At 44.3% G+C, this 16,058-nt stretch overlaps 1 protein-coding gene across 4 annotated transcripts in view; it reads left to right on the top strand.

The window, feature by feature from the left end:
• LOC139421694 (caspase recruitment domain family, member 11) overlaps positions 1-16,058 on the top strand; it is a 142,275-nt gene that overhangs the window by 21,188 nt on the left and 105,029 nt on the right. The window lies entirely within an intron of this gene.

The raw sequence follows: 16,058 nt of genomic DNA on the forward strand, positions 1-16,058 counted from the left end.
AATCTTCTAAACACTCTCCTGCAACCCGCCTCACCAATTTATATTTATAAAAAAGTATTATTTACCTCAGATCTGTAATCCTCCAAGAAGCTAGCCAGAAACTCCAAGAAGCTAGCCAGAAACTAGCCAGAAGCTAGCCAGGAGCTAGCCCAGAAGCTAATCCAGAAGCTAATCAGAAGCTAGTTAGCTTCTTTACTGGCAAATCGTTAGTATTCAGCTAACCACGGTTTGTGGTCATCAGCTATCCTTTAGCTCGAAAATCTATCGAAAATCTATCGCCAGTTTTGTACGGCGCAGCGCGGCTCGGAACGGAACATACCGGACCAATTTTTCTCTCCATGTCCCTGGATTTCAACTGCTCTCTGGACATTCATACCCGGATCTCACAGCTAGCTAGCTGCTATCCGTGTGACAATCGGCTTTCGTCGAATCCGGAGCAAACATCAATTATTCCGGTGCTAGCCAGCTCCGTCAATCACTCCTGAGTTCCATCATTCACTCCTGGGCTGCAGTCACCTATCCGGACCCGTTTTACTGCCTACGCGGAGCCCCACCGGGCCTTCACAACTGGACTGCCGACGTTATCTACCTGAAGGAGATCCGGCTTGCTCCTCCGTCGCGATGTTACCTGAACGCCCATCTGCGGCCCGCTAACCGTTAGCTGTCTTACCGGCTGCTATCTGAATAGACAATCGGACAATTTATTTATTTTTATTATTATTATGTTTTCTTCTCGGGCCTCTATAACTATATCTATTGTTCTTATTTTTGTTGTTGTTGTGTGATTTGGATTAATCCCCTCTACCACACGAAACCCCACTAATCTACTGACCGAACGCAAGAGGTGGCTAACAACAGACCTCCATCCTATGCTAATCCTGGCTTAGGAAGACCACCAAAAATTCAGACATTTTAATTCCAAACTACAACATTTTCAGACAAGATAGAACAGCCAAAGGGGGCGGTGTTGCAATCTACTGCAAAGATAGCCTGCAGAGTTCTGTCCTACTATCCAGGTCTGTACCCAAACAATTTGAACTTCTACTTTTAAAAATCCACCTCTCTAAAAACAAGTCTCTCACCGTTGCTGCCTGCTATAGACCACCCTCTGCCCCCAGCTGTGCTCTGGACACCATATGTGAACTGATTGCCCCCCATCTATCTTGAGAGCTCGTGCTGCTAGGCGACCTAAACTGGAACATGCTTAACACCCCAGCCATCCTACAATCTAAACTTGATGCCCTCAATCTCACACAAATTATCAATGAACCTACCAGGTACCTCCCCAAAGCCTTAAACACGGGCACCCTCATAGATATCATCCTAACCAACTTCCCCTCTAAATACACCTCTGCTGTCTTCAACCAAGATCTCAGCGATCACTGCCTCATTGCCTGCATCCGTAATGGGTCAGCGGTCAAACGACCTCCTCTCATCACTGTAAAACGCTCCCTGAAACACTTCAGCGAGCAGGCCTTTCTAATCGACCTGGCCGGGGTATCCTGGAAGGATATTGACCTCATCCCGTCAGTAGAGGATGCCTGGATATTTTTTTTAAATGCCTTCCTAACCATCTTAAATAAACATGCCCCATTCAAGAAATTTAGAACCAGGAACAGATATAGCCCTTGGTTCTCCCCAGACCTGACTGCCCTTAACCAACACAAAAACATCCTATGGTGTTCTGCATTAGCATCGAACAGCCCCCGTGATATGCAGCTGTTCAGGGAAGCTAGAAACCATTATACACAGGCAGTTAGAAAAGCCAAGGCTAGCTTTTTCAAGCAGAAATTTGCTTCTTGCAACACTAACTCAAAAAAGCACTGTCACCACTGATAAATCCACCATAATTTCAATAAGCATTTTTCTACGGCTGGCCATGCTTTCCACCTGGCTACTCCTACCCCTGTCAACAGCACTGCACCCCCAACAGCAACTCGCCCAAGCCTTCCCCATTTCTCCTTCTCCCAAATCCATTCAGCTGATGTTCTGAAAGAGCTGCAAAATCTGGACCCCTACAAATCAGCCGGGCTAGACAATCTGGACCCTTTCTTTCTAAAATTATCTGCCGAAATTGTTGCCACCCCTATTACTAGCCTGTTCAACCTCTCTTTCGTGTCGTCTGAGATTCCCAAAGATTGGAAAGCAGCTGCGGTCATCCCCCTCTTCAAAGGGGGGGACACTCTTGACCCAAACTGCTACAGACCTATATCTATCCTACCATGCCTTTCTAAGGTCTTCGAAAGCCAAGTCAACAAACAGATTACCGACCATTTCGAATCTCACCATACCTTCTCTGCTATGCAATCTGGTTTCATCTGGTCATGGGTGCACCTCAGCCACGCTCAAGGTCCTAAACGATATCTTAACCGCCATCGATAAGAAACATTACTGTGCAGCCGTATTCATTGATCTGGCCAAGGCTTTCGACTCTGTCAATCACCACATCCTCATCGGCAGACTCAACAGCCTTGGTTTCTCAAATGATTGCCTCGCCTGGTTCACCAACTACTTCTCTGATAGAGTTCAGTGTGTCAAATCGGAGGGTCTGTTGTCCGGACCTCTGGCAGTCTCTATGGGGGTGCCACAGGGTTCAATTCTTGGACCGACTCTCTTCTCTGTATACATCAATGAGGTCGCTCTTGCTGCTGGTGAGTCTCTGATCCACCTCTACGCAGACGACACCATTCTGTATACTTCCGGCCCTTCTTTGGACACTGTGTTAACAACCCTCCAGGCAAGCTTCAATGCCATACAACTCTCCTTCCGTGGCCTCCAATTGCTCTTAAATACAAGTAAAACTAAATGCATGCTCTTCAACCGATCGCTACCTGCACCTACCCGCCTGTCCAACATCACTACTCTGGACGGCTCTGACTTAGAATACGTGGACAACTACAAATACTTAGGTGTCTGGTTAGACTGTAAACTCTCCTTCCAGACCCATATCAAACATCTCCAATCCAAAGTTAAATCTAGAATTGGCTTCCTATTTCGCAACAAAGCATCCTTCACTCATGCTGCCAAACATACCCTTGTAAAACTGACCATCCTACCAATCCTCGACTTTGGCGATGTCATTTACAAAATAGCCTCCAATACCCTACTCAACAAATTGGATGCAGTCTATCACAGTGCAATCCGTTTTGTCACCAAAGCCCCATATACTACCCACCATTGCGACCTGTACGCTCTCGTTGGCTGGCCCTCGCTTCATACTCGTCGCCAAACCCACTGGCTCCATGTCATCTACAAGACCCTGCTAGGTAAAGTCCCCCCTTATCTCAGCTCGCTGGTCACCATAGCATCTCCCACCTGTAGCACACGCTCCAGCAGGTATATCTCTCTAGTCACCCCCAAAACCAATTCTTTCTTTGGCCGCCTCTCTTTCCAGTTATCTGCTGCCAATGACTGGAACGAACTACAAAAATCTCTGAAACTGGAAACACTTATCTCCCTCACTAGCTTTAAGCACCAACTGTCAGAGCAGCTCACAGATTACTGCACCTGTACATAGCCCACCTATAATTTAGCCCAAACAACTACCTCTTTCCCAACTGTATTTAATTAATTTATTTATTTTGCTCCTTTGCACCCCATTATTTTTATTTCTACTTTGCACATTCTTCCATTGCAAAACTACCATTCCAGTGTTTTACTTGCTATATTGTATTTACCTTGCCACCATGGCCTTTTTTGCCTTTACCTCCCTTCTCACCTCATTTGCTCACATTGTATATAGACTTGTTTATACTGTATTATTGACTGTATGTTTGTTTTACTCCATGTGTAACTCTGTGTTGTTGTATCTGTCGAACTGCTTTGCTTTATCTTGGCCAGGTCGCAATTGTAAATGAGAACTTGTTCTCAACTTGCCTACCTGGTTAAATAAAGGTAAAATAAAAAAATAAAAAATAAAAACCCAACCCATAAACAGAAACCCTCTTAAACTGAACTCCAACCCTAACCCTAACCCTTAACCCTAACCCCTAACCCCTAACCCTAACTGAACTCCAACCCCAACCCTAACCCCTAACCCTAACCCCTAACCCCTAACCCTAACCCTAACTCAACTCCAACCCCAACCCTAACCCCAACCCTAAACCTAACCCTAACCCTAACCCATAAACAGAAACCCTCTTAAACTGAACTCCAACCCCAACCCTAACCCCTAAACCCTAACCCTAACCCTACAACCAACCCTAACCCTAACCCTAACCCTAAACCCAACCCTAACCCTAACCCTAACCCTAACCCTAAACCCAACTCTAACCCTAAACCCAACCCTAACCCTAACCCTAAACCCAACTCTAACCCTAAACCCAACTCTAACCCTAAACCCAACCCTAACCCTAAACCCAACTCTAACCCTAACCCCCTAACCCCCAACCCTTAACCCCTAACCCTAACTCTAACCCTAACCCCTAACCCTAACCCCCAATCTTAACCCCTATCCCTAACCCTAACCCTAATGGAATACTAAAACTAAAGGCTGTAACTCTCCAGGACTAGTGCAGGGTTAGAACTAAAGCCTGTAACTCTCCAGGACTAGTGCAGGGTTAGAACTAAAGCCTGTAACTCTCCAGGACTAGTGCAGGGTTAGAAATCAGATTAGACAAGGGAGCTTCCACCTTCTCTGCAATCAGAGATAGAAAGAAAGAGAGGGGGTGGACAGGGTCAGGGGAGAGAGATGGAGAGAGAGAGGGAAAGAGAGAGAGAGAGATGGAAAGATACAGGGAAAGGGAGAGAGATAACAAGAGGGCGAGAAAGAGAGAGAGAGAGAGAGAGATGGAAAGATACAGGGGAAGGGAGAGAGATAACACGAGGGCAAGAAAGGGAGAGAGAGAGATGGAAAGATACAGGGAAAGGGAGAGAGAGAGATGGAAAGATACAGGGAAAGATAGAGAGAGAGATGGAAAGATACAGGGAAAGGGTGAGAGATAACAAGAGGGCAAGAAAGGGAGAGAGAGAGATGGAAAGATACAGGGAAAGAGATAGAGATAACACGAGGGTGAGAAAGGGAGAGAGAGAGAGAGAGATGGAAAGATACAGGGAAAGGGAGAGAGATAACAAGAGGGCGAGAAAGGGAGAGAGAGAGAGAGAGAGAGAGATGGAAAGATACAGGGAAAGAGAGAGAGAGATAACACGAGGGCGAGAGAGAGAGAGAGAGAGAGAGAGAGAGAGAGAGAGAGAGAGAGAGAGATGGAAAGATACAGGGAAAGGGAGAGAGATAACAAGAGGGCGAGAAAGGGAGAGAGAGAGAGAGAGAGATGGAAAGATACAGGGAAAGAGAGAGAGATAACATGAGGGTGAGAAAGGGAGAGAGAGAGAGAGAGAGAGAGAGAGAGAGAGATGGAAAGATACAGGGAAAGAGAGAGAGATAAAACGAGGGTGAGAAAGGGAGAGAGAGAGAGAGAGATGGAAAGATACAGGGAAAGAGAGAGAGAGAGATGGAAAGATACAGGGAAAGAGAGAGAGATAACACGAGGGTGAGAGAGAGAGAGATAACAAGAGGGTGAGAAAGGGAGAGAGAGAGAGATAACAAGAGGGTGAGAAAGGGAGAGAGAGAGATAACAAGAGGGTGAGAAAGGGAGAGAGAGAGAGAGAGAGAGAGAGAGATGGAAAGATACAGGGAAAGAGAGAGAGATAATAAGAGGGCGAGAAAGGGAAAGAGAGAGAGATAACACGAGGGTGAGAGAGAGAGAGATAACAAGAGGGAGAGAGAGGGAGAGAGAGAGAGATAACAAGAGGGTGAGAAAGGGAGAGAGAGAGAGAGAGAGATAACAAGAGGGTGAGAAAGGGAGAGAGAGAGAGAGAGAAGAGAGAGAGAGAGAGATGGAAAGATACAGGGAAAGAGAGAGAGATAACAAGAGGGTGAGAAAGAGAGAGAGATAACAAGAGGGTGAGAGAGAGAGAGACATGGAAAGATACAGGGGAAGAGAGAGAGATAACAAGAGGGTGGGAAAGAGAGAGAGATAACAAGAGAGAGAGATGGAAAGATACAGGGAAAGAGAGAGAGATAACAAGAGGGTGAGAAAGGGAGAGAGAGAGAGAGAGAGACATGGAAAGATACAGGGGAAGAGAGAGAGATAACAAGAGGGTGAGAAAGAGAGAGAGAGAGAGAGAGAGATGGAAAGATACAGGGAAAGAGAGAGATAACAAGAGGGCGAGAAAGGGAAAGAGAGAGAGAGAGATAACACGAGGGCGAGAAAGGGAGAGAGAGATAACAAGAGGGTGAGAAAGGGAAAGAGAGAGAGATAACAAGAGGGTGGGAAAGGGAGAGAGAGAGAGAGAGATAACAAGAGGGTGAGAAAGGGAGAGAGATAACACGAGGGTGAGAGAGAGAGAGATAACACGAGGGTGAGAGAGAGAGAGATAACACAATGGTGAGAGAGAGAGAGAGAGAGAGATAACACGAGGGTGAGAGAGGGAGACTTAAACGCTTTAACATCTTCCTCAATTTTTGGAACCAAGGACTGATCACCCCAAATGTGACCCCAATAACTACATGGATACGCGTAAACTGCAATCTCATTAACAGCAGAGTCGTACATTTCCTCAGTGAAAACAATGTACTAAGCAAATGTCAAATTTGCTTTTTACCAATTTACCGCACGACAGACCACGCATTCACCCTGCACACCCTAATTGACAAACAAACAAAAACAAAGGCAAAGGCTTTTCATGCTTTGTTGACTAGATCTTCTGCACAGATTCTGTCAGAGCTGGGCCCTGACTGTAAAATAATAATAATGGTGTTCCAACAAAGGTCCAGGACCACAAATACAAATTCCATCTAGACACCGTTGCTCTAAAAACAAACTGCATGAACCTCGGCCTAAACATCAGTGCCACAGGTAACTTCCACAAAGCTGTGATCGATCTGAGAGACAAGGCAAGAAGGGCCTTCTACGCCATCAAAAGGAACATAAAATTCGACATCCCAATTTGGATCTGGCTAAAAATAGTTGAATCAATTATAGAATCCATTGTCCTTTATGGTTTTGAGGTCTGGGGTCAGCTCACCAACTAAGAATTCACAAAATGGCACCAACACCAAATTGACACCAAAATATCCTCAGTGTGCAACGTAAAACACCAAACAAGGCACGCAGAGCAGAATTAGGCTGATACCCGCTAATGATCAAAATCCAGAAAAGAGACGTTCAATTCTACAACCACCTAAAAGGAAGCGATTCCAAAACCTTACATAACAAAGCCATCACCTACAGAGAGATGAACCTGGAGAAGAGTCCCCTAAGCAAGCTGGTCCTGGGGCTCTGTTCACAAACACAAACAGACCCCACAGAGCCCCAGGACAGCAATAGCATCACAATTAGACCCAACCAAATCATGAGAAAACACATTGGAAAGAATTGACCAAAAAACTTAAATGCTATTTGGCCCTAAATAGAGAGTTCACAGTGGCAAAAATACAACATTAAAACCTCTTCATCCTACCCCCTCCTTTTTCGAACATTCTGTTAAAAATCGCGCAACATTTCAGCATCCTGCTACTCATGCCAGGAATATAGTATATGCATATGATTAGTATGTGTGGATAGAAAACACTCTGAAGTTTCTAAAACTGGTTAAATCACGGCTGTGACTATAACAGAGCGTGTGTTTCATCGAAAAGCGCAAGAAAAACTGGTCACTGAAAGCTGAAAAAAGTATCCATGCGCCCCTTTCATGTATTGTTTAAAGGAAACCAAATTTAATATGAAGACGGATGCAATTCCTACATGATGTCGCCAAAAACTTAATTTTCATTGACAAAAATCCTTTGAGACATTACCAATAGATCCGTCATTCCATCCAGCCTACAACAATCGATTTTGGAAGATTGAAAAATTGACATTGTTTTCTTGAGTAGCTGCTATTGAATACAGATCACCCAGTGATCAATTTGATCGCTTATTAACGTTTACAAATACCTAAAGTTGGGTTACAAAAGTAGGTTGAAGTGTTTTGTCAAAGAATATAGGCAACTTATATAATTTTTAAACATGACGTTGCGTGTTGGAAGAGAGCTTTTTTCCTGAAGCAGACAGGCTATACAAATGGATATTTTGGGCATTCATGGACGGATTTAATCGTGAAAAAGACTAATTTGTGATGTTTATGGGACATATAGGAGTGCCAACAAAGAATATCATCAAAGGTAATGAATGTTTTATATTTTATTTCTGCGTTTTTGTGTAGCGCCGGCTACGCTAATTATTTTGTTTACGTCGCCTTCAGGCATTTTGGGGTGTTGCATGCTATCAGATAATAGCTTCTCATGCTTTCGCCGAAAAGCATTTTAAAAATCTGTCTTGTTGGCTAGATTCACAACGAGTGTAGCTTTAATTCAATACCCTGCATGTGTATTTTAATGAACGTTTGAGTTTTAACGAGTACATTTAGCATTTAGCGTAGCGCATTTGCATTTCCAGGTGCCTACTTGAGACGTCTGCGTCTCAAGTAGGATCAAGAAGTTAAGGAGAGGGAGAGAGAGCCTTGCAATTGAAAAAGGCTGCCAAATACCTTCCCACTGTGGCAGAATACCTGACCCAAAATTAAGGAGGGAGAGAGAGAGAGCCTTGCTATTGAGAAAGGCCGCCGAAGGCAGACCTGGGACTCAAGAGAAGACAGGCTATGTCCACACTGCCCACAAAAGGAGATAGAAACAGCTGCATTAACTAACCTCCTGCCAAATATATGGCCATATTAGAGACACGTATTTCCCTCAGATTAAACAGACCCACAAATTAGAAATTAGAAAACAAATCCAATTTTGATAAACTCCCATATCTACTGGGTGAAATACCACTGTGTGCCATCACAGCAGCAATATGTGTGACCTGTTGCCACAAGAAAAGGGCAACCAGTGAAGAACAAACACCATTGTAAATACAACCCATATTTACGTTGATTTATTTTCCCTTTAGTACTTTAACTATTTGTACATCATTACAACACTGTATATTTAGACATGATATATAGTCTGTACATTTTTTATTGTTTATTTCACTTGCTTGTTAACATATGTTTCCTCGGCCAATAAAGCCCTTTACATTGAACTGAGTCTTGACATCTGCAGTAGAAGGAGGAAGTGGGAAGTGACTTTCTGAGTCACACACTACAAATTAAGAGAAGAGGAAACGTCTGTGGGTAACCGTGTGTGTGTGTGTGTGTGTGTGTGTGTGTGTGTGTGTGTGTGTGTGTGTGTGTGTGTGTGTGTGTGTGTGTGTGTGTGTGTGTGTGTGTGTGTGTGTGTGTGTGTGTGTGTGTGTGTGTGTGTGTGTGTGTGTGTGTGTGGTAGGTAACAGTTCGTAGTTTAAATCTCCTCCTCAGTCTGTGTGTGTGTGTGTGTGCAGAAACAACTGTTCTTTCCGTCTCCTTTCCTTCCTGACACACGCATACATACATTTGCATAGAGCTGTTATCTGGTGTGTGTGTGTTAGATAGGGCTGATTTGCCTGGCTGAAGACACAAAGCAGGGTTATAGAGCCACTAAGCAGGGCCAACCAGACACAGTATAGAGAGAGAGGTAGAGAGAGAGAGAAATATGTAGAGGTAGAGAGAGAGAGGTAGAGAGAGAGAGGTAGAGAGAGATAGAGAGAGGTAGAGAGAGAGAGAGAGAGGTAGAGAGAGAGAGAAAGAGAGAGAGAGAAATATGTAGAGGTAGAGAGAGAGAGAGAGAGAGAGAGAGAGAGAGAGAGAGAGAGAGAGAGAGAGAGAGAGAGAGAGAGAGAAATATGTAGAGGTAGAGAGAGAATATGTAGAGGTAGAGAGAGAGAGAGAAATATGTAGAGGTAGAGAGAGAGGTAGAGAGAGAGAGAAATATCTAGAGGTAGAGAGAGAGAGAGAGAGAGAGAGAGAGAGAGATATGTAGAGGTAGAGAGAGAGAGCGAGAGAGGAGAGAGAGAGAGAAATATGTAGAGGTAGAGAGAGAGAGAGAGAGAGAGAGAGGGATAGAGAGAGAGAGAAATATGTAGAGGTACAGGGAGAGAGAGAGAAATTTGTAGAGGTAGAGATAGATAAATATGTAGAGGTAGAGAGAGAGAGAGAGAGAGAGAGAGAGAGAGAGAGAGAGAGGGAGAGAAATATGTAGAGGTAGAGAGAGAGAAATATGTAGAGGTAGAGAGAGGTAGAGAAATATGTAGAGATAGAGAAAGGTAGAGGAATATGTAGAGAGAGAGAGAGAGAGAGAGAGAGGGATAGAGAGAGAGAGAAATATGTAGAGGTACAGGGAGAGAGAGAGAAATTTGTAGAGGTAGAGATAGATAAATATGTAGAGGTAGAGAGAGAGAGAGAGAGAGAGAGAGAGAGAGAGAGAGAGAGAAAATATGTAGAGGTAGAGAGAGAGAAATATGTAGAGGTAGAGAGAGGTAGAGAAATATGTAGAGATAGAGAAAGGTAGAGGAATATGTAGAGAGAGAGAGAGAGGGGGGGGGAGAGAGAGAGAAATATGTAGAGGTAGAGAGAGAGAGAGAGAGAGAGAGAGCGAGAGAGAGAGAGAGAGAGAGAGAGAGACAGCACCCGGCCTTACCTTACTAGAATCCGAAGTCAAATGTCTGCTGTTTGCTGATGATCTGGTGCTTCTGTCACCAACCAAGGAGGGCCTACAGCAGCACCTAGATCTTATGCACAGATTCTGTCAGACCTGGGCCCTGACAGTAAATCTCAGTAAGACCAAAATAATGGTGTTCCAAAAAAGGTCCAGTCACCAGGACCACAAATTCCATCTAGACATTGTTGCCCTAGAGCACACAAAAAAACTATACATACCTTGGCCTAAACATCAGCGCCACAGGTAACTTCCACAAAGCTGTGAACAATCTGAGAGACAAGGCAAGAAGGGCATTCTATGCCATCAAAAGGAACATAAATTTCAACATACCAATTAGGATCTGGCTAAAAATACTTGAATCATTCATAGAGCCCATTGCCCTTTATGGTTGCGAGGTCTGGGGTCCACTCACCAACCAAGACTTCACAAAATGGGACAAACACCAAATTGAGACTCTGCACACAGAATTCTGCAAAAATATCCTCCGTGTACAACGTAGAACACCAAATAATGCATGCAGAGCAGAATTAGGCCGATACCCACTAATTATCAAAATCCAGTAAAGAGCCGTTAAATTCTATAACCACCTAAAAGGAAGCGATTCCCAAACCTTCCATAACAAAGCCATCACCTACAGAGAGATGAACCTGGAGAAGAGTCCCCTAAGCAAGCTGGTCCTGGGGCTCTGTTCACAAACACAAACACACCCTACAGAGCCCCAGGACAGCAGCACAATTCGACCCAACCAAATCATGAAAAGACAAAAAGATAATTACTTGACACATTGGAAAGAATGAACAAAAAAACAGAGCAAACTAGAATGCTATTTGGCCCTACACAGAGAGTACACAGCGGCAGAATACCTGACCACTGTGACTGACCCAAAATTAAGGAAAGCTTTGACTATGTACAGACTCAGTGAGCATAGCCTTGCTATTGAGAAAGGCTGCCGTAGGCAGACATGGCTCTCAAGAGAAGACAGGCTATGTGCTCATGTAACAGTATAACTTTAGACTGTCCCCTCGCCCATACCCGGGCGCGAACCAGGGACCCTCTGCACACATCAACAACAGTCACCCTCGAAACATCGTTACCCATCGCTCCACAAAAGCCGCGGTCCTTGCAGGGCAAGGGGAACTACTACTTCAAGGTCTCAGAGCAAGTGACGTCACCAATTGAAACGCTATTTAGCGCACACCTCTAACTAAGCTAGCCGTTTCACATCCGTTACACTCACTGCCCACAAAATGAGGTGGAAACTGAGCTGCACTTCCTAACCTCCTGCCCAATGTATGACCATATTAGATATACATATTTCCCTCAGATTACAAAGATCCACAAAGAATTCGAAAACAAATCCAATATTGATAAACTCCCATATCTACTGGGTGAAATTCCACAGTGTGCCATCACAGCAGCAATATGTGTGACCTGTTGCCACGAGAAAAGGGCAACCAGTGAAATATGTAGAGGTACAGAGAGAGAGAGAGAAATATGTAGAGGTAGAGAGAGAGAGAGAGGGAGATAAATATGTAGAGGTAGAGAGAGAGCGAGAGAGAAATATGTAGAGGTAGAGAGAGAGAGAGAGCGAGAGCGAGAGGGAGAGAAATATGTAGAGGTAGAGAGAGAGAAATATGTAGAGGTAGAGAGAGGTAGATAAATATGTAGAGGTAGAGAAAGAGAGAGGGAGAGAGAGAAATATGTAGAGGTAGAGAGTGTGAGAGAAATATGTAGAGGTAGAGAGGGAGAGAAATATATAGAGGTAGAGAGAGAGAAATATGTAGAGGTAGAGAGAGAGAGAGAGAGAGAGAGAGAGAGAGAGAGAGAGAGGGGGACAGACAGACAGACAGAAACAGAAGGAGAGATGAGGAAGAGAGACAAACAGAGGGCGAAACATGAGGAAGAGAGACAGACAGTGGGTGAGACATGAGGAAGAGAGACAGACAGAGGGAAAGATGAGGAAGAGAGACAGAGAGGGAGAGACATGAGGAAGAGAGACAGACAGAGGGAAAGATGAGGAAGAGAGACAGACAGAGGGAGAGACATGAGGAAGAGAGACAGACAGAGGGAGAGACATGAGGAAGAGAGACAGACAGAGGGAGAGACATGAGGAAGAGAGACAGACAGAGGGAGAGACACGAGGAAGAGAGACAGACAGAGGGAGAGACATGAGGAAGAGAGACAGACAGCGGGAGGGAGGGAGAGATGAGAGAGAGAGAGAGAGAGAGACATGAGGAAGAGAGACAGACAGCGGGAGGGAGGGAGAGATGAGAGAGAGAGAGAGAGAGAGAGAGAGAGAGAGAGAGAGAGATGAGAGAGAGAGAGAGAGAGAGAGAGAGAGAGAGAGAGGGGTCCGCTCACCAACCAAGACTTCACAAAATGGGACAAACACTAAAATGAGTCTCTGCATGCAGAATTCTGCAAAAACATCCTCTGTGTACAACATAGAACACCAAATAATGCAGAGCAGAATTAGGCCGATACCTGCTAATTATCAAAATCCATAAAAGAGCCGTTCAATTCTACAACCACCTAAAAGGAAGCGATTCCCAAAACTTCCATAACAAAGCCATCACCTACAGAGAGATAAAGCTAGAGGAGATTCCCCTATGCAAGCTGGTCCTAGGGCTCTGTTCACAAACACAAACATACCCCACAGAGCCCCAGGACAGCAACACAATTAGACCCAACCAAATCATGAGAAAACAAAAAGATAATTACTTGACACACTGGAAAGAAATGACCAAAAAACAGAGCAAACTGGAATGCTATTTGGCCCTACACAGAGAGTACACAGTGGCAGAATACCTGAGCACTGTGACTGACCCTAAACAGAGAGGACACAGTGGCAGAATACCTGAGCACTGTGACTGACCCTAAACAGAGAGGACACAGTGGCAGAATACCTGAGCACTGTGACTGACCCTAAACAGAGAGGACACAGTGGCAGAATACCTGAGCACTGTGACTGACCCTAAACAGAGAGGACACAGTGGCAGAATACCTGAGCACTGTGACTGACCCTAAACAGAGAGGACACAGTGGCAGAATACCTGAGCACTGTGACTGACCCTAAACAGAGAGGACACAGTGGCAGAATACCTGAGCACTGTGACTGACCCTAAACAGAGAGTACACAGTGGCAGAATACCTGAGCACTGTGACTGACCCTAAACAGAGAGGACACAGTGGCAGAATACCTGAGCACTGTGACTGACCCTAAACAGAGAGGACACAGTGGCAGAATACCTGAGCACTGTGACTGACCCTAAACAGAGAGGACACAGTGGCAGAATACCTGAGCACTGTGACTGACCCTAAACAGAGAGGACACAGTGGCAGAATACCTGAGCACTGTGACTGACCCTAAACAGAGAGGACACAGTGGCAGAATACCTGAGCACTGTGACTGACCCAATATTAAGAAGATATACAACCCATATGTATGCTTATTTATTTTCCCTTGTGTACTTTAACCATTTGTACATAATATGACATTTGAAATGTCTTTATTCTTTTGGAACTTTTGTGTTGTTGTTTATTATTTATTGTATATTTCACTTTTGTTTAATATCTATTTCACTTGCTTTGGCAATGTAAACCTATGTTTCCCATGCAGATAAAGCCCTTATACCTTATATGCCTTCCAACCTGGAATTAAAATGTATTTGTGGGGGGTTTGTATCATTTGATTTACACAACATGCCACTATGAAGAGGGAAAATATGTTTTATTGTGAAACAAACAAGAAATAAGCTCCTTCAAGAACCCATCCAGCTCCTTCAAGTTGGATGGGTTCTGCTGGTGTACAGCAATCTTTAAGTCATACCACAGATCCTCAATTGGATTGAGGTCTGGGCTGTGACTAGGCCATTCCAAGACATTTAAATATTTCCCCTTAAACCACTCGAGTGTTGCTTTAGCAGTATGCTTAGGGTCATTGTCCTGCTGGAAAGTGAACCTCCATCCCAGTCTCAACTCTCCGGACGACTGACCAATTCTGACCATTTTCCCATTCTCTGCCGATGAAAAACATCCCCACAGCGTGATGCTGCCACCACCATGCTTCACTGTGGGGATGGTGTCTTGGGGGTGATGAGAAGTATTGTGTTTGCGCCAGACATAGCATTTTCCTTGATGGCCAAAAAATTAGCTTTTATTCTCATCTGACCAAAGTACCTTCTTCCATATGTTTGGGAAGTCTCCCACATGCCTTTTGGCGAACACCAAACATGTTTGCTTATTTTTTCTGGACACTCTTCTGTGAAGCCCAGCTCTGTGGAGTGTACGGCTTAAAGTGGTACTATGGATTGATACTCCAATCTCCGCTGTGGAGTTTTGCAGCTCCTTCAGGATTATCTTTGGTCTCTTTGGTGGCTCTCTGATTAATGCCCTCTTTGCCTGGTCCGTGAGTTTTGGTGGTTGGCCCTCAGGTTTGTGGTGGTGCCATGTTCTTTCCATTTTTTAATAATGGATTTAATGGTGCTTCGTGTAATGTTCAAAGTTTCTGATATTTTTTTATAACCCAACCCTGATCTGTACTTCTCCACAACTTTGTACCTGACCTGTTTGGAGAGCTCCTTGGTCTTCATGGTGCCCCTTGCTTAGTGATGTTGCAGACACTGGGACCTTTCAGAACAGGTGTTTATATATACTAACAGATCATGTGACACTTCGACTGACGGCACACAGGTGGACTTTATTTAACTAATTATGTGACTTCTGACGGTAATTGGTTGCACCAGATCTTATTTAGAGGATTCATAGCAAAGGGGGTGAATACATATCTTATTTAGAGGATTCATAGCAAAGGGGGTGAATACATATCTTATGTAGGGGCTTCATAGCAAAGGGGGTGAATACATATGCACACACCACTTTTCAGTTTTTTCTTTTTGTGAATTTTTTTAAACAAGTTATTTTTTTAATTTCACATCACCAATTTGGACTATTTTGTGTATGTCCGGTACATGAAATCCTAATAAAAATCAACTTAAATGTCAGGGTTAGAGGTCAGGCTGTAAGGGTTAGGGTTAGGGTTAGGGTTAGAGGTCAGGTTGTAAGGGTTAGGGTTAGGGTTAGGGGTCAGGTTGTAAGGGTTAGGGTTAGAGGTCAGGTTATAAGGGTTAGGGTTAGAGGTCAGGTTGTAAGGGTTAGGGTTAGGGTTAGAGGTCAGGTTGTAAGGGTTCGGGTTAGGGTTAGAGGTCAGGTTGTAAGGGTTAGGGTTACGGTTAGAGGTCAGGTTGTAATGCAACTAAATAGAAAAAACACCAAGGGTTGTGAATACTTTTACAAAGCTCTATATATAGAGAGAGATGGATATAGTAAACATCATTCACTGTGTGTGTGTAGAGATGGATATAGTAAACCTACATCTTTCACTGTGTGTGTGTGTGTGTGTGTGTGTGTGTGTGTGTGTGTGTGTGTGTGTGTGTGTGTGTGTGTGTGTGTGTGTGTGTGTCGAGATGGGTATAGTAAACCTACATCTTTCACTGTGTGT

Source organism: Oncorhynchus clarkii, chromosome 12, assembly GCF_045791955.1.
Source record: "Oncorhynchus clarkii lewisi isolate Uvic-CL-2024 chromosome 12, UVic_Ocla_1.0, whole genome shotgun sequence".
Lineage (NCBI taxonomy): Eukaryota > Metazoa > Chordata > Actinopteri > Salmoniformes > Salmonidae > Oncorhynchus > Oncorhynchus clarkii.